Source organism: Nicotiana tabacum, chromosome 8, assembly GCF_000715075.1.
Source record: "Nicotiana tabacum cultivar K326 chromosome 8, ASM71507v2, whole genome shotgun sequence".
Taxonomy (NCBI): Eukaryota; Viridiplantae; Streptophyta; class Magnoliopsida; order Solanales; family Solanaceae; genus Nicotiana; species Nicotiana tabacum.
In genome coordinates, this window is record NC_134087.1 from 173,835,023 (window position 1) to 173,854,766 (window position 19,744).

Sequence of the window (19,744 nt, forward strand, 5' to 3'; positions counted from 1 at the left end):
AACGAATTTTTACGACCTTCCCCAAAATAACAAGACGCTAGTTGCTTCTAGGCGCGCCTTTAACAATTTATCTTCAGTAATTCGGGTGCACATTTATGTGACCCAAATCCAAATCTCAACGGAGTCAAAGCGTGTCGACGACCATGGGTACATTGATTGTAACGTGGTTCGAGATATATTTTTATAACGATTCAATTCTTGATAAAAATAACAGTAAATGATAAAAGCGGTTGAAAGATAAAATTTGCACATAAGTTCATATTGTATTTAAAATCAGATAATCAAGCCAAATATAACAGTTGAGCGACCGTGCTAGAACCACGGAACTTGGGAATGCCTAACACCTTCTCCCGGGTTAACAGAATTCCTTATCTCGGATTTCTGGTGCGCAGACTGTAATATGGAGTCATTCTTTCCTCGATTCGGGATTAAAATTGGTGACTTGGGACACCCTAAATCTCCCAAGTGGCGACTCTGAAACAAACAAATAAAATCCCGTTTCGATTGTCCTTTAATTGGAAAAAACTCCCTTGCACCCCGATCGGGTGCGGAAAAAGGAGGTGCGACAGCTCTGACGACTCCACTGGGGATAATTTTAACCCAGAACCACTGGTTCAAGGTTCAAGAATTTGAGCTTAGAATAATTGTTATATTTGGCTTTATTATCTGATCTTTATTACATGTTTTTGCATAACGTGCTAAATTTTGTCTTTTACCGCTTTGATATTATCTGAACTGCATATAAACTGTGCCGAAACCCTTCTCTTCTTACCTCCGGGGAGAAGCTCGCTGGTCGAGACTCCCTATTCTGTTAGTATCATACCTTGAAATAAGAAAGAGGTCGGACAAGTTACAAAGCCGGACGATCTCGCGGGTCCCCGGTACGTAGCCCCCTCCTCGACTCGAGTTGTCCGCTCGGGTACACAGTCTAGAACAAATACCCAGGTTATAAACCTAGTATAACGAAACTTCATGCCGGATCCCTAGTAGGAACGCTTATTTGCATCATGTTGCATTTGACTTAGGGGACTCAACACAGGGGTTGGGTCCGTCTGGGACAGGCAACCTGAAATGAAAAGACCATCCTGTTGCATCCTACTTGTTTGCGCATTTATTTGCTTCAGTTCCGCATGCTGACCGGTTTCTAAAATAATAATAATAATAAAAAAAAAACAGCGTAGGGAGATAATTTCTTATTTTGGGAAAATAATGTCCAAGTAGTGTCGAAAAAATATTCTCTTTAATTACTTTCAAAAAAAGGGGTATTTATTTTTAAAAAAAAAAGAAAAAAAAAACGAATAATAATAAAAAAAAATGTGTGTCTAATTTTAACTCTGTCACGAATAAATTAGGTGATGTTGTTTTGTCATAAATAGCCGAATGTTCCCGAAAGGGACGCCGGAAGGCCGACTTTGCATAAATAACCACCTTCGGGTCATTTTAGGATTTTCATCCAGTTGACCCACACAACCTCAAAATCTTCGTCCCCGAAGTGCTGAAAAGCCGTGTTCGAAAACTTGATCCTCCTTGTAAAATATTTTGAGTCAAGTTATTAATAAATGTGCAGGATGAGCACAATACAAAATGAGCATTTTTCAATAATAACCAAAATCCCTGTCAAGTTACGGCTATGGTGACTGAAGGACAAAATGAGGTTAAGAAATATCTGAAAGGTCTCGTGGGTTTGTTGGACATCCAGCTTCGGGGAGATATCATAAGAGCTTTGGTTACCTACTGGGACCCGACGCACAATGTTTTTCATTTCTCTGATTTTGAACTCACCCCGACTTTGGAAGAAATGGCTGGGTACATCGGAATTGCTGAACTTCCGTTAAAGCAAAAATACTTGGTCGCTCCAAGAGCTGTCACGGTACATCGGTTCCTAGATTCACTAAAGATACCCAGAACGGTCCACAACCCGGATCTGGCCGCCGGTTTTTGCACTCCATGCTTCACATATGATAGGTACGGTCATGAAGAGGGATTCAATAATCCAATCAACAAACTGTGCAGCAAAGGTATTCGTCAGAAGTGGGACAAACACAGACGGGTAGCCTTCATGATGATGTTCCTGGGCCTTCTGGTATTTCCAAGGAAAGACGGAAACATTGATTTGAAGATATCCGGGGTCATCAGCACCCTACTCACGCAAAGTGACAGTACTCTCGTACCTATGGTGGTATCTGACATCTTCCGAGCTCTCACAGCTTGTAAAGCTGGGGGAAATTTTTTCGAAGGTTGTAACTTGCTCCTACAAATGTGGATGACCGAGCACCTCTGCCATCGTTCTGAGATTTTGAGCCATGGTTCCCCGGAAAAGACTTGCATAGAAGAATTTTACACGAGAACCAAAGAGATCAGTTTGCCCAAAGGAGTCCTGGCATGGACCTCGTTCTTTCAAGCTCTTACTGCCAACCAAATACAATGGACGCTGGGATGGTTGCCTGTTGATGAAGTCATATATATGCCGACAGCTAAAACTCATTTCTTACTGATGGGGCTTAAGAGCATTCAACCTTACGCGCCCTGCCGAGTGTTGAGACAGCTCGAAAGATGCCAGACAGTACCTCATGAGGAAGATCTTAGCGCTCAAGCAGTTGAGATAAGTCCTAACGGACAGTTTCCAGAAGCAAAAATTCGCCAAATCTGGAGTGAGTGTCAATATTTGAAATCAGATACTTGCGTGCGGGATCGAGCCAAAGGTGAGATGGCGCCAGGTTACCTTGCATGGTATAGAAGGGAACTTGAGCATGAAAGACCGGCTAAGAGACCCCACATCCTGAATTTCGCCGAATCGTCGCAAAAGCAGTGGGATTGGCTAGCAAAAGAAAGAGGCTATTGCGCCGAAATCAGCAGGTTAAAGCAACAAGTGGAAAGTCTGAAATATGATCACAACGTGCAAGTTGCTACCAATCTGGGAGAATGGAACAGGTTGATTTAGGAAAACGAAATGCTCAGAGCCCAGATCAAACAGATAAGGACGGATGCGGATAAACATCCAAGACGTCGATCAGATGAGCTGTTGATAAAAAGGCTAAAAGGCAAAGTCAGGGAATGGAAAGAGGATTTAGAGAAATCTAGAAACATCATAGCAGAGCTCAGGGCACAGTGGGATACAAGAGCAGATAAGCATCGCCGATATTTGAATCAATTGGAAGGCGACCACGAGAAAACTGTTGCCAAAATGAAGAGAGGGATGGCTACACTTGAGATCAAAGTAGCTAATCAGGCCAAGGATTTCCAAATTGAGAGCAGATACTGGTACGACTTGTTGGCCCAGATGAAGTTAGAAGTACGGCAACTGAAGCATCAGCATATGCAGGATGCTCAGGTATTCAAGATATGTAGCGATCAGATAAAACGCCTACTCATAGAGAAGAAGCAAACCAGAGATAGGATCAAGGCCATTGCCCATGCCATCACCAGACGATGTCTACGATGTGAGAACATGACCAACATTACCGTCCTCTCGGCAGTGATGGGTTATGTCAAGCAGACTATGCATGAGCTGGAGCAACTTGAGAGGGATCTCGCACCTAGGACCGCGGCAAGGCCGAACGATGCCCCGCGGACACCAATTTTCAAAACCATAATGTACTCATCTGTATCTTAGCACCTTCTGCCTGTTTTTTCATCAGGGTGATTTTTGGTCTTTTTTTTAGTCTAGGCTTATTTTCAAAGTTTGCTCTTTCTTTCGCAAAATGTAGTTTGTAATAGACCATTTCAACAATAAAAGGTTGTTTGCTTTTACGCTCATTTGTGTTTTGAACTACGTAATGATCTGATTCACGCGGCATCGTGATACGTAGGCAATCCCCATAAGATTGGACCGCTCTTATAAAGAAAGAAAAAGAAAATACGAAAATAAAATAATAGAAAAGGGGACATATGAGCAAACCGGGATGACGCATATTGTTCGAAGCAAAGCATGAAGAAACGGTTAACTGCCTAGGAGCATTGCATCCTCTATGTGTTATGATCAAATCTGTTAAACTCTAACGCTAACGAAGTTTGTTGTTGTCTGATTCAGACAAGTTAGTTGTTAAAGAACTCTGGCAACACACTCCTATCAAACCAGATCCAAAGGACCGATAACGACAAGCATGACTACTTCAGAGAATAGTAATGAGGAGGAGAGGCCGATGAGCCAGTTGTTAAAAGGAGCGATGGAAAAAATTGAAAGGATGGGACTAGAGATGAATGCAATGCAACTAGCCATAGCTAAAACACAAAAGAGCCCTGAAACACTAGGACACACGCCGGAATACCCTCACTCCGGCCCTTCCACAAGCCTCCCAAATCCCCGTTATCATCAAGAAAGAAGCCCTCATGATTCCCAAGCTCCACCACCCCATCAACCTCTCCCAACACCCAATATTCCCATTTTTGTGGGACCCACATCAGCCCTCTTGCAAAGAACGACCAGTGAGCCATTGTTTCAGGCTCACGATACGCAATACTATCCCCCTGAACCTACATTTCATGCCCCCGAGCCACAGGCTTACAATCTACACTTGGAAGCGCCGACAGAGATTGAAAAGCCGGTTAAAGCCCCTGAACAGGATGAGGTATTGAGAAAGTTCAAAAGCCTGGAGCAGTCCTTCAGGAACTTGCACGGACTGGGCAACCAAGTCAGCGTAGCATACAAAGATCTATGCCCTTTCCCAGATGTCCAACTCCCGGCTGGATTCAAGATGCCTAAGTTTGATCTATATGAAGGGCACGGTGATCCCATGGCACATTTGCGGGGATTCTGTAGCAAAATGAGAGGGGCAGGCGGCAAGGATGAGCTGCTAATAGCTTATTTCGGCCAAAGTCTGAGCGGATCTGCGCTAGAATGGTATACCAGGCAGGATTCCAGTAGGTGGCATACTTGGGACGATCTGGCGCAAGCTTTCGCAGGTCATTTCCAGTACAATCTCGAGATAGTCCCTGACCGTCTCACATTATTAAAAACTGGGAAGAAACCCGGGGAAAGTTTTCGCGAGTTCGGGTTCCGATGGAGAGAGCAAGCGGCCAGAGTCGATCCTCCCATGAGAGAGGGAGAGATGTTGGACTATTTCTTGCAAACATTGGATACAACCTACTTTGGTCACTTGGTGACAACAGTCGGAAAATCCTTCAACGAGGTGGTCAAGATAGGGGTCATGATAGAAGAAGGTCTGAGGTCTGACAAAATCTTGAATTACTCGGCCCTCAAGGCCACGACCCAGGCTATTCAGAGCGGCACGGGAGGTGCACTGAGAAGAAAGAAAGAAGAGGTTGCCACGATCGAGGCAGGCAGTTGGTCCAGGGCTGGCAAGCCACACTACAACCAACCCAGACCTCACAGGTCCAACTACCCATACAACCCACCACAAAATTTCTATCCACCTCGAGAACCACATTGTTCCGTACACCAGGCCCAGGCATACACTCCGCCTCCGGTTCGCCCACAATGGCGCGCGCCGGCTCCCTAGAACATATATGCACCACCACAAAACACCTACCCTCCACCGAGGGCGTATAGAAACCCTTCAGGGGCAGGCTTTCGGGGAAATCCAGATGCTAGGAATGACAGGTTGCGGAAATAAAGAACTTTCACGGAGTTGGGAGAAACCTACACCGCTTTGTTCCACAAGCTGAGGCAATTGGGTTTGGTTAGTCTTGTCCAGACTCGAGAACCAAATCCCCCACCTTAGAATTTGGATCGATCAATCAGTTGTGAATACTGCTCAGGGATGCTCGGACATGATACCGAGAAGTGTTGGAAATTGAGGCATGCCATACAGGATCTTATTGACACCAATAAGATCGAGGTCCAGACACCGGAGGCTCCTAACATCAACCAGAACCCACTGCCAGTGCACCACGAGACTCACATGATTGAGTTAGTGTATGAAGGAGGAGAGTTGAGAAAACCCTCACAAACAGTGATGATGATCCAGGCCGCCCCGAAAGAAGTCTCAACCAGTGGGAGAACGAGGGTACAGTCGCAAGGAGAAGGCATCAGGCCAGTAGTGATATTGGAAAAGAGCCCGTCCGCCATAACAAGCAAACCCGAGCCAAACAAGTTGGTAGTATCAGGGATTCCGCCCACACCTGCAGTTGTGTTGAAAGGGGTATGTAGAGAACTGGTCACCATAAAGCCTGTGGTCCAGCTGCCGATGATTGATAGCAAGGCTGTGCCTTGGAAATATGAAAAGGCGGTGGTGATGTACAAAGGAAAACAGGTGGAAGAAGTTAGTTGTGAAGCGCAAGGGCTGACTCGATCAGGTCGATGTTTCGCTCCGGTGGAACTAAGGAGAACCAACCCAACTGCAACCAAGAAACCTGTGTCCGAAGAAGAAGCTGAGGAGTTCCTGAGGAAGATGAAAGTACAAGACTATTCTAAGGAGCATCGCCGGGCTTTGATGAAGATATTGAACGAAGCTCATGTACCCAACGAGATTTCTGTAAACCACCTGGAAACCATTGCCAACAAGATTTTCGAGGTGAACAGGGTGACATTCTCAGATGATGATCTGCCGGTGGAAGGTACGGAGCATAATAAAGCTCTATACCTAGCTGTCAAATGTGAAGACTCGGTGGTAACTCGAGTATTGGTGGATAACGGCTCAAGTGCCAATATTTGTCCACTATCTACCCTGAACCAACTAAAGATCGACCACGGACGAATCCACAAGAACAACATCTGTGTCCGAGGTTTCGATGGAAACGGAACAGCCACTGTGGGGGATGTTGTACTTGAATTGACCATCGGTCCAGTCCTGTTCACCATGGAGTTCCAGGTGCTAGATGCCACAGTATCTTATAACCTTCTGTTAGGACGACCATGGATCCATGCAGCCAAAGCAGTACCCTCCACCCTACATCAGATGGTGAAGTTCGAGTGGGAAAGGCAAGAGGTCGTGCTACACGGCGAGGACACGGCGTGCACCATGGGTGGCGCCATTGTACCTTTCATAGAGACCGATGATGGCAAAGGTCCTGGGGTCTATCAGATTTTCGATACAGTGTCGGCCAACAAAATTTCTGAAGGAGAAATCATCCCGCACCCTAGGGTAGCTGCCGCAACAGTCATGATGGTCTCGGAAATGCTGGGTAATGGATTTGTGCTAGGAAAGGGCCTGCGAGTCGAGCTTCAGGGGATTGTCCAACCCGTCTCCCTGCCTAAAAATTTGGAAACTTTCGGATTGGGGTTCAAACCAACCGCAGCAGATAGGAAGCAAACGCGAAAAATGAAGAAGAGGGTTTGGTTTCTGCCCAAACCGGTGCCACGTCTCTCAAGGTATTTTGTCAGAGCCAGTGCCGAGGGGTCGCCAGTCCCGAAAATCCTAGGATCATTGATTGGCATGGATGGAGACCTGAATCAGAGTTTCGAGAGGCTATTCGCTGATATCAGCATGATAGAGGCTGGAGAAGGTTCCAGCAGAGCAGAGATACAGTTTGTGGGGCCTGAGGCCAAAACCAACAATTGGACTGTTACTCCTCTTCCTGTCCGAGGGGAGTCTTGGTAGTAGGCTTTGATTTATGTTTTGTTTGTTCTGTTTTGTTCGGATTATTCCAGGGTGTAATCCAAATTTTACTTTTGTCTTGTAAACGTGTGAACCCTTTTATCCCGCAAGTTTAATAAAGTTCTCTCTTTTTGTCCCATTTTAATTTTTGTTTTGTTCTTTTCTTTCTGAACAGTTCTCTTTTTACTGGTTCTAATGACATGGCATGCACAACGGATCTTCGACCTAGTCTAATAAATCAATCTGAATCCGACTCAATGATGCAAGAGGTCGTTTGTGACGATGAATCTGAATATGACGAAGGTGAAGCCTTCGAAGAGATAAACCGAGAACTGTGCCAATTTGAGGAAAAACCCAAACCCAACCTAAATGACACTGAGGCTGTGAATCTAGGAGACGCTGATAACGTCCAAGAAACCAAAATCAGCATCCACATTGAGCCGAATGTCAGGGAAGAATTGGTCAAAACCCTCATGGAATTCAAAGATGTTTTTGCATGGTCATATGACGATATGCCTGGATTAAGCACCAATTTAGTGGTTCACAAATTGCCCACTGACCCGGCATACCCTCCGGTCAAGCAAAAGCTAAGGAAGTTTAAAACAGAAATGAGTGTAAAGATCAAAGAAGAGGTGATTAAGCAGTTGCAGGCGACGGTCATTCGGGTCACTCAATATCCCGAGTGGCTGGCCAATGTGGTACCAGTTCCAAAGAAGGATGGGAAAATCAGGGTGTGCGTCGACTACCGCAACCTCAACAAAGCAAGTCCCAAGGACAATTTTCTGTTACCCAATATTCATATCTTGATCGATAATTGCGCTGGGCGCGAGATCGGATCCTTTGTAGATTGCTATGCGGGTTATCATCAAATCCTAATGGACGAGGAGGATGCGGAGAAAACATCGTTTATTACGCCATGGGGAACTTACTGCTATCGGGTGATGCCGTTCGGATTGAAGAACGCCGGGGCAACGTACATGCGAGCAATGACTGCTGTGTTTCATGACATGATATACAAAGAAATCGAGATGTACGTCGATGATGTGATCATAAAGTCTTGGCGTCAGGAAGACCATGTAGCAGACCTAAGGAGATTCTTCCAAAGACTCCGAAGGTATGATATCAAGCTTAACCCGGCCAAATGCGCATTCGGGGTTCCATCAGGAAAGTTGTTAGGATTCATTGTCAGTCGACGGGGGATTGAGTTAGACCCATCCAAAATCGAATCCATCCGAGGTTTGCCACCGCCAAAGAACAAAACAGAGGTAATGAGCTTGCTAGGTAGACTCAATTACATCAGTAGGTTCATCGCTCAACTCACAGCAACTTGTGAGCCCATATTTCGGCTGCTGAGAAAGGATGCTGCGGTAAGTTGGACGGCAGAGTGTCAAGAGGCTTTCGACCAAATCAAAGGGTATCTGTCTAATCCACCCGTATTGGTCCCGCCTAAGCCAGAGAAGCCCTTAATTCTTTATCTGACGGTCCTGGAAAATTCATTTGGTTGTGTACTGGGGCAACATGATGACACAGGAAGGAAGGAGCAGGCCATCTACTATCTTAGCAAGAAATTCACAGTATACGAGGTCAAGTACACTCAACTCGAGAAAACATGCTGCGCCCTAACTTGGGTAGCTCAGAAGTTGAAGCATTACCTGTCCTCATATACTACTTATCTCATATCCCGTTTGGACCCATTGAAGTATATTTTCCAGAAACCTATGCCCACAGGGAGGTTGGCAAATTGGCAAATTCTGCTCACAGAGTTCGATATCGTCTATGTGACGAGGACAACCATGAAAGCCCAGGCGCTGGCCGACCATTTGGCAGAGAATCCTGTTGATGAAAAATACGAACCCTTAAGAACGTATTTTCCCGAAGAAGAGGTAATGCATACAAATGAGTTGGAGTTACACGAGGAACCGGGTTGGAAGCTTTTCTTCGATGGAGCTGCAAACGCGAAAGGGGTTGGAATAGGAGCAGTACTCATTTCTGAAACAGGACGCCATTATCCTGTTACGGCTCAACTACGCTTCTATTGCACCAATAATATGGCCGAGTATGAAGCTTGCATTCTGGGTCTGCGTTTGGCTGCTGACATGGATGTCCAAGACGTCTTGGTCTTGGGAGACTCAGACCTCTTGGTACATCAGATTCAGGGAGAATGGGAAACGCGGGATCTAAAGCTCATACCATATCGACAATGCTTGCATGATCTGAGCAAGCGATTTCGATCAGTGAAGTTCAAACATATCCCGAGAGTTCATAACGAAGTTGCGGATGCATTGGCCACCTTAGCATCAATGTTGCACCACCCTGACAAAATGTATGTTGATCCTCTGTACATCCAGGTCCGTGATCAGCACGCTTATTGCAACGCCATAGAAGAAGAAGCAGATGGCGAACCCTGGTTTCATGATATCAAGGAATACCTCAGAATGGGGATATATCCAGAACAGGCCACTGGAGACCAAAAAAGAGCCCTTCGGCGTTTGTCGAATGATTTCTTCCTCAGCGGAGGAGTATTATACAAAAGAACCCCGGATTTGGGATTGTTGAGATGCATAGATGCCGGTCAAGCCACGACGGTTATGGCAGAGGTACATGCTAGAGTTTGTGGGCCACATATGAGCGGATATGTGTTGGCAAGGAAGATCCTTCGAACAGGGTGTTATTGGCTCACCATGGAGCACGACTGTATCACTTTCATGAGGAAATGTCATCAGTGCCAGATACATGGAGATCTGATTCATTCTCCGCCAACAGAGTTACATACGATGTCAGCACCCTGGCCGTTTGTGGCATGGGGCATGGATGTCATTGGACCTATTGAGCCGGCAGCATCCAACGGCCATAGGTTCATTCTAGTGACCATTGATTACTTCACCAAATGGGTTGAGGCTAAAACCTTCAAGTCGGTAACCAAAAAGGCAGTGGTGGACTCTATTCACTCCCATATCATCTACAGATTTGGAATCCCAAAAGTGATCATCACGGATAACGGTGCGAATCTTAACAGCAGCCTGATGAGAGAGGTATGCCAACAATTTAAGATTACACACCGCAATTCCACCCCATATCGTCCCAAGGCGAATGGAGCGGTCGAAGCAGCCAATAAGAACATCAAGAAGATACTGTGAAAGATGGTGGAAGGGTCCAGACAATGGCACGAGAGATTACCCTTTGCTTTGTTGGGTTACCGCACTACCGTCCGGACTCCCATAGGTACAACTCCTTATTTGTTGGTGTACGGAACTGAGGCTGTAATACCAGCAGAGGTCGAAATTCCGTCCCTCCGGATTGTCGCTGAAGCCGGGATTGATGATGAGGAATGGGTCAAAGCTCGATTGGAACAGTTGAGCTTGATAGATGAGAAAGGATTGGCAGCAGTGTGCCATGGTCAGCTATACCAGAAGAGAATGGCGAGAACATATAATAAGAAGGTGCGCCCCAGGAAGTTTGAAGTAGGGCAGCAGGTATTGAAGAAGATCCTCCCACATCAGGTCGAGGCAAAAGGCAAATTCGCCCCAAATTGGCAAGGGCCTTATATCGTGACCAGAGTGTTGTCCAACGGTGCTTTGTGTTTGACAGATATCGAGGGGAGATGTGTCGACATGGCCATCAATTCTGATGCATTCAAGAGATATTATGCGTAATTTCTTTAATTATGGCAGCTATTGGTTCGTTTGTTTGTATTTGGCATTTATTGGATAATGAGATGACGGAGGCAATTCTTTCTTCTATCCAAACACTTTTAACCCTTGCTTCCCCCTTTGAGCCTTAAGTTATTCTTTCATACCCCTCTTTTTGGAATCACTAATGGAAAAGACATGAAAAAAAAAGAAAAAAAAAGAGAAAAGAAAAGAAAAAGAATCTTTAAAGGAAAATGAAAAGAAGGAGAAAGAAAAGAAAGAGAAGATAAAATCATAAGAAATACAAAACCGTGGGAACTACGTTTGACCTGATTCCTCAAAGAGGATATGTAGGCGCCTCACGGCTCGGTCATAGTGTGCATCATAGTGTATATAGGATGCATAATATACATAGTGTGCATAATAGGCACAGTGTGCGTAACACACGTAGCTCAACATAAGTGTAAAAAAATAAAATTCCCCAAGCAAGAAAACTGGGGCAGAGGTTATGTTTTAAATTCCAACAAAGGTTTGATTCCAAAAGTTGTAGCAGATCACCCGTCGAAATTATTTCGTTTTTGATGAGCCTTTCTTCTAGCCCCACACCAAAACCAACATCGACGTCCAAAAGATCTCCCGATAAATATCCAAGAGATGCCAAGTCAGGCAAATAAAGCAGAGAATAACACACCGATCCCCAGCAAAGAAGAGGATCATAAGACTGGGAATGAATTGATGGTCAAAGGAATCTCCAGAAGAGGGGGTCGTATCGACAACACCCCGAGTCCTCGAAAGAAATAAAATGAGAGAGTCTTATCGGTGAAAACCTTCACAGGCACCGAAAGGCGACGTAAGATGAGAGATATAAAATGAGAGAGTCTTATTGGTGAAGACCTTCACAGGCACCATAAGGCGCCGGAAGTTGAGAGAAAAGAGAGAGTCCCATTAGTGAAAACCCTTCGAAGGGCACTATGAGGCGACAAGACAGATCAACAAAAAGCGACCACATTCGCAACGAAATGGACACTCATTTATCATCCCCAGCAAGTCAGACCATCGGGCAAATCGATTGATACAAATAGACTGGGTCGGGAATCTATGGTGCACGTCATGATCAAGGGGACCAGTCATGTCCTCCAGATAAGTTCTTCTGAATTTCTTCTCCCACCAAATATTGGTTCAAAAAGATTTTCTCCTTTTTCTATCTTTTATTTCTCTTCCTAAAAAATTTGTCTTGAAAAGGATTTTTCAAAGCTTATTACCAGAGACCGAAGGGGGATTCATCCAATGCAAGATAACCCCAACAGTCCTAAAGGCTGGCCCCAGGCAATGCAGTGTTGTGCCCTGCGGTTTTGGAGGAAGTAAACTCCTAAAGGGAGTGGTTTCGGGAGTAAAAGCATGCTCCCACAGCATGTACTATAAAGAGAAAGCAGAAAAGGGGATAAATTGAAGACCAATCCCCAACAGGCCGGAAACCCCCAACAAGCGATTTTGTCCACCAACCAGTTATGGGGACACAGAGCAAGAAAAGGAAAGGGAAGGAAAAGCATCCACCGGAAAGGCACCTCTTCCCACCATAAGTGAAACTGACTAAATCCTTTTGTTTGCTGCAAGAAAATAAACATTGACGATGGCAGCAAGACGTGATGCCAGGGAAATCACCAAAACCGGGGCAGAAAATTTTCTGCCAATTGTCGAAAATTTTCTCGGAAGAACGAGGAAACAATTTTAATACTTTTAAGTTCTAGGTCGCCCACCAGTATAATGCGGGAATACATTTAAGTTCTAGGTCGCCCACCAGTATAATGCGGGAATACATTTAAGTTCTAGGTCGCCCACCAGTAAAATGCGGGAATACATTTAAGTTCTAGGTCGCCCACCAGTATAATGCGGGAATACATTTAAGTTCTAGGTCGCCCACCAGTATAATGCGGGAATACATTTAAGTTCTAGGTCGCCCACCAGTATAATGCGGGAATACATTTAAGTTCTAGGTCGCCCACCAGTATAATGCGGGAATACATTTAAGTTCTAGGTCGCCCACCAGTAAAATGCGGGAATACATTTAAGTTCTAGGTCGCCCACCAGTAAAATGCGGGAATACATTTAAGTTCTAGGTTGCCCACCAGTATAAAGCGGGAATACATTTAAGTTCTAGGTCGCCCGCCAGTAAAATGCGGGAATACATTTAAGTTCTAGGTCGCCCACCAGTAAAATGCGGGAATACTTTTAAGTTCTAGGTCGCCCACCAGTAAAATGCAGGAATACTTTTAAGTTCTAGGTCGCCCACCAGTAAAATGCGGGAATACATTTAAGTTCTAGGTCGCCCACCAGTAAAATGCGGGAATACTTTTAAGTTCTAGGTCGCCCACCAGTAAAATATGGGAATACTTTTAAGTTCTAGGTCACCCACCAGTAAAATGCGGGAATACATTTAAGTTCTAGGTCGCCCACCAGTAAAATGCGAGAATACATTTAAGTTCTAGGTCGCCCACCAGTAAAATGCGGGAATACATTTAAGTTCTAGGTCGCCCACCAGTAAAATGCGGGAATACATTTAAGTTCTAGGTCGCCCACCAGTAAAATGCGGGAATACATTTAAGTTCTAGGTCGTCCACCAGTAAAATGCGGGAATACATTTAAGTTCTAGGTCGCCCACCAGTAAAATGCGGGAATACATTTAAGTTCTAGGTCGCCCACCAGTAAAATGCGGGAATACATTTAAGTTCTAGGTCGCCCACCAGTAAAATGCGGGAATACATTTAAGTTCTAGGTCGCCCACCAGTAAAATGCGGGAATACTTTTAAGTTCTAGGTCGCCCACCAGTAAAATGCGGGAATACTTTTAAGTTCTAGGTCGCCCACCAGTAAAATGCGGGAATACTTTTAAGTTCTAGGTCGCCCACCAGTAAAATGCGGGAATACATTTAAGTTCTAGGTCGCCCACCAGTAAAATGCGGGAATACATTTAAGTTCTAGGTCGCCCACCAGTAAAATGCGGGAATACATTTAAGTTCTAGGTCACCCACCAGTATAATGCGGGAATACTTTTATGTTCTAGGTCGCCCACCAGTAAAATGCGGGACTACTTTTAAGTTCTAGGTCGCCCACCAGTAAAACGCGGGAATGCATTTCATAGTTTTGCATTTAAGCAACTTTTGGTCTTATATTACAGATTTTGGAATCAATAACCCTACCTGAAGGCGGAAGGTTACAACAGAGATCCCCAAGCAGGAAACAATAAAATCCCCAGCACCAAGAAATAGAAGGCTGCGAAGGCAAGCGCGCTACTCAAAAGGAAGAAGGAACGCGTCTTGAAAGAAGCAGCTTGGGAACGTTATAGCATGCCCAACATAACAATTTTGATGAAGAAAGGCATACCACTGAAGAAACCATGGAAACGCTTAAAGAAGAGGGCCATGTTCCCAGCAGATCAAGCGAAGTGAGGAAAACTGGCATTCAGAAAAGGCGAAGGACCAATATCATCCCCCAAGTTCGCAAAATAAAGGCATCGGAGGAAAGCGTTAGCCGACAAGAAAGCAAGGCAACAAGAACAAGTTGAAGATAGATGAGACCTCATGATCCATAGTCTAGCTTAGCTTCTTGTTTTTCCTTTCAGAACAATGTAACAAGGAGATCGGCGAGCGGTAGCATCCTGCAGCAGCATGCAACAGCGCACAACAACAGCGAGCACTACAGTCACACGGTAGTCCCAGCTACCAAAATTTCCCGAACTACATTGACCTGATTCCTGTTCAGCCCAGGATATGTAGGAAACCTCAGAAGCAAAGGTTCGGTCAAACCTTTTTCAAAAAAAAAATGCTTCACACGGAGTATTCGCACGGGCAAAAATCGCTCGCTTTATCTTTGCGCGAAAACCCTTAGTGTCTTCGTGCAAAGAGGGGCAGCTATAAGCACGTGATTTTTTCTTCACGGACAATCACTCCAAAAGAAAACAAAAATAGTGACCAGTGACCTCGCTGTACAAATTTTCAATTTTTTATGACATGTACTGCTAGCATTTGTGGTTCGTCCCATTTTTTGCATTTTTGATCTTATCAATCAAAATACAAAGTATGTTTGTCATAGTAATCAAACCGTAATTCGGTCGTTGAAAGAAAATTCAAAAAATATATATATGCATCGTTCGTTCTAGGTTGTGATTTAACTTATTTAAATATTTTTATATGTGTGTGATAATTATGTTAAAGTGTTACATTGTTGTTTATTTTAATTTCATTTTTTTCATTTTTATTTCATTTTTTATTTTAAAATTAGGAAAAAACAAAAGAAAAGAAGTGATGAAAATCGGTTTGGGCCCAAGAAATAAAAAAAAAATAGGCCCAAAACCGGCACACAAGTCAAGTCCAAGTCCGGCCTGCCCAAACACTAATTCAAACGACGCCGTATCAGCGTCCTTATTGGAGCCGTTGATTTGATTCGAATGAACGGTCCCGATCAGGCCACTCATTCAAACCCAAACGACATCGTCTTAGGCAATTGATCTGAGCCGTCCAACCCCTTGATCAGACGGACCCAGGCCTTCCCCCTAAACCCGTCCAATTTTGACCCGATCCAGCCTTACCCGGTCTCACCCACTATCAAAACCCAAATGACACCGTCTTCCCTGAGTGAATAGATCCTGGCCATAGATCTCATTTGATCCAACGGCCAGGATCTAAACCCCTAGATCATATATAAGCTTTCTATCATACCCCACGCCCCCTATTCGAACCCCCCTCCACTCATCGTCTTCACCAAACACTGAAACCCCCCAAACCCTAGCAGCCGCCCTGATTTCCCTTTCACCAGAACCCGGCGGCATAAACGCCGATGACTACCTCCTGAACACCCTAGGACCACCTCACTCTCCTGAACATGGATCTGTTACCCCCTAGCCTCGAATCACCTTCCTTCGTCTCGAATCTTCATTTGAAGATTCGAGTCAAGCTCTGACTTACCCCGATTTACCCCAGCTTCGCACCAGACAGCCCCCGAACCTCCCTCGTGACCAAACCATGCTTGGTTTGGTCCGAATCTGACCAGGGAAACACGAATCCCAGATCTGCTGTTTTGAACCCTAGGGTTCCTCGTGCCTGTTCCGTGCCTGTTCCGTGCCTGTTTAAACCAAGAGTTTATGGTCTAATGGACCTTAATCGAAGTGTTTCTCAAAACACTTCGATTAAGGGTTCCTCGTGCCTGTTCCGTGCCTGTTCCGTGCCTGTTTAAACCAAGAGTTTATGGTCTAATGGACCTTAATCGAAGTGTTTCTCATTTGAGAAACACTTCGATTAAAGTCCGTTAAACCTTGAGAAGGGTCTGTTCAAACACAAGTTGATTTTTCTGATTTTTCTTTCAAAGATTTTAAGGTAAGTTTGTCTTCTCTTCTTTATTCCAGTTCTTGTGTTTGTTAAAGGTCTATTCGTATGGCCAAACATCTTGTTCGAATTGTGTTTTGAATTTTTACCAACTGTTTTCTCACACCTTGCCTGGACCTCTGTATTTGATCAAATGTTTCCTCATTCACTGATAATGCGTGTGTATGTGAACTGCATAACTTACTGAATTGAAACTGTTTGAGTAATCAATCCCCAAGTTAACCTCTGTATTGACATGTGCAATCTGACCCCTTGCTGATACTGTTAGATTCTAATCCTTGGCTTTGATTGAGTATGTTGTAATTAGTATAGTTGATTCATGTCGTCAAATAATTTTAGCTGTTTGAATGGTAACAGCTTGATTTGTCTCGCTGAACATTGCTTGAATCAAAATTGAAGATCGACTATAGCTACTTACAATTGATGTATTTGAATCAGAAATATAAAGGGATTGGTTTTGTTTAGTTGCAGTTGGAATTGGAGGGCATGTGCACTTGTGCACAACATGTGCATAAAGCCCTTTTAGATTAAAATAGTTTGACAGCACATGCTGTCAAATTATATTCTTGCTGCCCATACTTTGGCTAAATAAATAAGAGATTAGGACACTTTAACAACAAATATAGAGAGGGGCTGTCAGGGATGTCATGGGAGTCTGTTTATTTAAAATAGCTGAGTGGAAAAACAGCAGGGAGGGGAATTTTGAGTTGTCACACAGACTGTAAAGTGCTGAATTCAGGCTATAAAAGAGGCAGACCTTCCATTTAGAAGAGGAGATTTTTTTTGGAGAGATTTTGGAGCCTGTGGAAAGGATTTTCTTAAAGGCTGGACTTTTAGTCTTCAGAAAAAAAAGGGAGAAAAGTAGAAAGAAATTTTCAGAACACTTTAACTAAGCACTGTCCAAAAACTGCATAAGAAATCCAGTTGGTTATCCTAACTGGGATTGTTATTGTTCCATTAAGAGAAGTCTTGTTCTTCTGCTGTGATTGTTACTACACTGAGCTTTCTGTGTGTTGTGGATTGAGTTTTAGTCTCCCTGATTGTCGGAACTGCACTAGTTATTTGCTGAGCTTTGTGGTTATTGGATTTTCTGTTGCTGTTACATTCGATATCTTGGGTTTCCTGCTGTCTTTCTGCTCTGTTTTCTGGAATTGTCTGTCCATTGCTCGATCACTTGTTGAGTTTCATCATTGTGGCTGTTTTGGTTGCTGCTGTGTTGTGTTGTTTACCTACTGCTACTGTGCTTGCTGTGTATCACTCAACTGATCCTCTTCCTTCTTTTGTTCTCTATATCAGGTACACGACTAATACACTGTCAATGTAATTGGAAAATTGAGCATGAATACAAAAGAAAAGACTTGAAGAATGACTTTTATACATAGATTGTTACATTAAATGTCATGTACTGTATAATAATTTTCATTCCTGTTTGGATAATAGAATAGCCTGCATGTCTAGTATATATCAATGTAGATTAGTTGAATGTTAGTTTATATAGGTATGCTGTTTAGGTGAAAATATTCCCAATGCAATAAGTTGTATCTTAGACTTAGTTTAATTGTGTAGTATATTCTCTAATGTAGGCCAAGCATGAAAACTATCCACTACTAGTTAAGTTCTTTCCCTTCTGATAAATTGCCTCATATAACTGGTAAACCATGCTTTAAGACAAAGAACACAGAGCTTACCATCTCAACCTCACGAAGGTTGAGCCCAAGTCGAGCGAACCAGGTAGGCTCTCATCGAAAAACAGTGGCCCAGGCCCAACCGCTACTGCGTGGGTTGGGTTTGGCCCCTTAATATTTGCTCGGCTGGCTATGTACGTGGCCGTGCTTCTGATTTTGCGCAAGCACTCGGAATTCTGTTATAGATAACTTGCAAGCATGTAATTAACTAGGACTATCTCTGTTTTCAATTAGTAGAGACAAACGCGACAAGAAACGTAGTTGCTATAGGATATCCTTTTAAAATAAGGACGAGATGAGCCTCGACAAATAAAAACACACAAGCTGCGGGGCCCTCGTTAAATGTATATATCAAAGCATTCAGTTTCCAAGGCGGGTCGTTTAGCAAATCTCACGGCCCTCCCGGAATAATAACGCGATAGCCTCTTTTAAGCGCGTATTTAATAATTTTACCTTCTTAAATTCTGGTGCACATTTATGTGACTCAAATCCAAATTTCGACGGATTCGAGATGTGTTTCTAATCACGGGTACATTGATTGTGACGTGGTTCGAGATGCATGTCCATGACGTCGCAAATTCCTTTTAAAAACTAGAATGAGACGAGCCTCGACAAACAAAATGTACAAAGGCTGCGGGGCCCTCTAAATATATGTATATATTAAAGTATTTAGAATTCGGGATGTGCCATTTAACGAATTTTTACGACCTTCCCCAAAATAACAAAACGCTAGTTGCTTCTAGGCGCGCCTTTAACAATTTATCTTCAGTAATTCGGGTGCACATTTATGTGACCCAAATCCAAATCTCAACGGAGTCAAAGCGTGTCGACGACCATGGGTACATTGATTGTAACGTGGTTCGAGATACATTTTTATAACGATTCAATTCTTGATAAAAATAACAGTAAATGATAAAAGCGGTTGAAAGATAAAATTTGCACATAAGTTCATATTGTATTTAAAATCAGATAATCAAGCCAAATATAACAGTTGAGCGACCGTGCTAGAACCACAGAACTCGGGAATGCCTGACACCTTCTCCCGGGTTAACAGAATTCCTTATCCGGATTTCTGGTGCGCAGACTGTAATATGGAGTCATTCTTTTCTTCAATTCGGGATTAAAATTGGTGACTTGGGACACCCTAAATCTCCCAAGTGGCGACTCTAAAACAAACAAATAAAATCCCGTTTCGATTGTCCTTTAATTGGAAAAAACTCCCTTGCACCCCGATCGGGTGCAGAAAAAGGTGGTGCGACAGCAACGACTGATGGTTTGATGAAATGTTTGATTGTTTGAAAAAATATTTTGTACACAAACCTTATAGTACTTAAAGGACCATCAACTTGAATTGGCACTCAAACTCTATCTTCATGACTCATACTCAGGCATGGTAAAAAATAACAGTATCTTCTCACTTTAATGAGTAGCCTGCAAAATAACAATATGCAGACTAATATATTTACTACTTCTGAACATGATTGAGGTACTTTGGCTATTTACGAAAAGGTAAAAAAATTCACCTTCACAATTGGTGTGATGAACTTTACCAAGAAA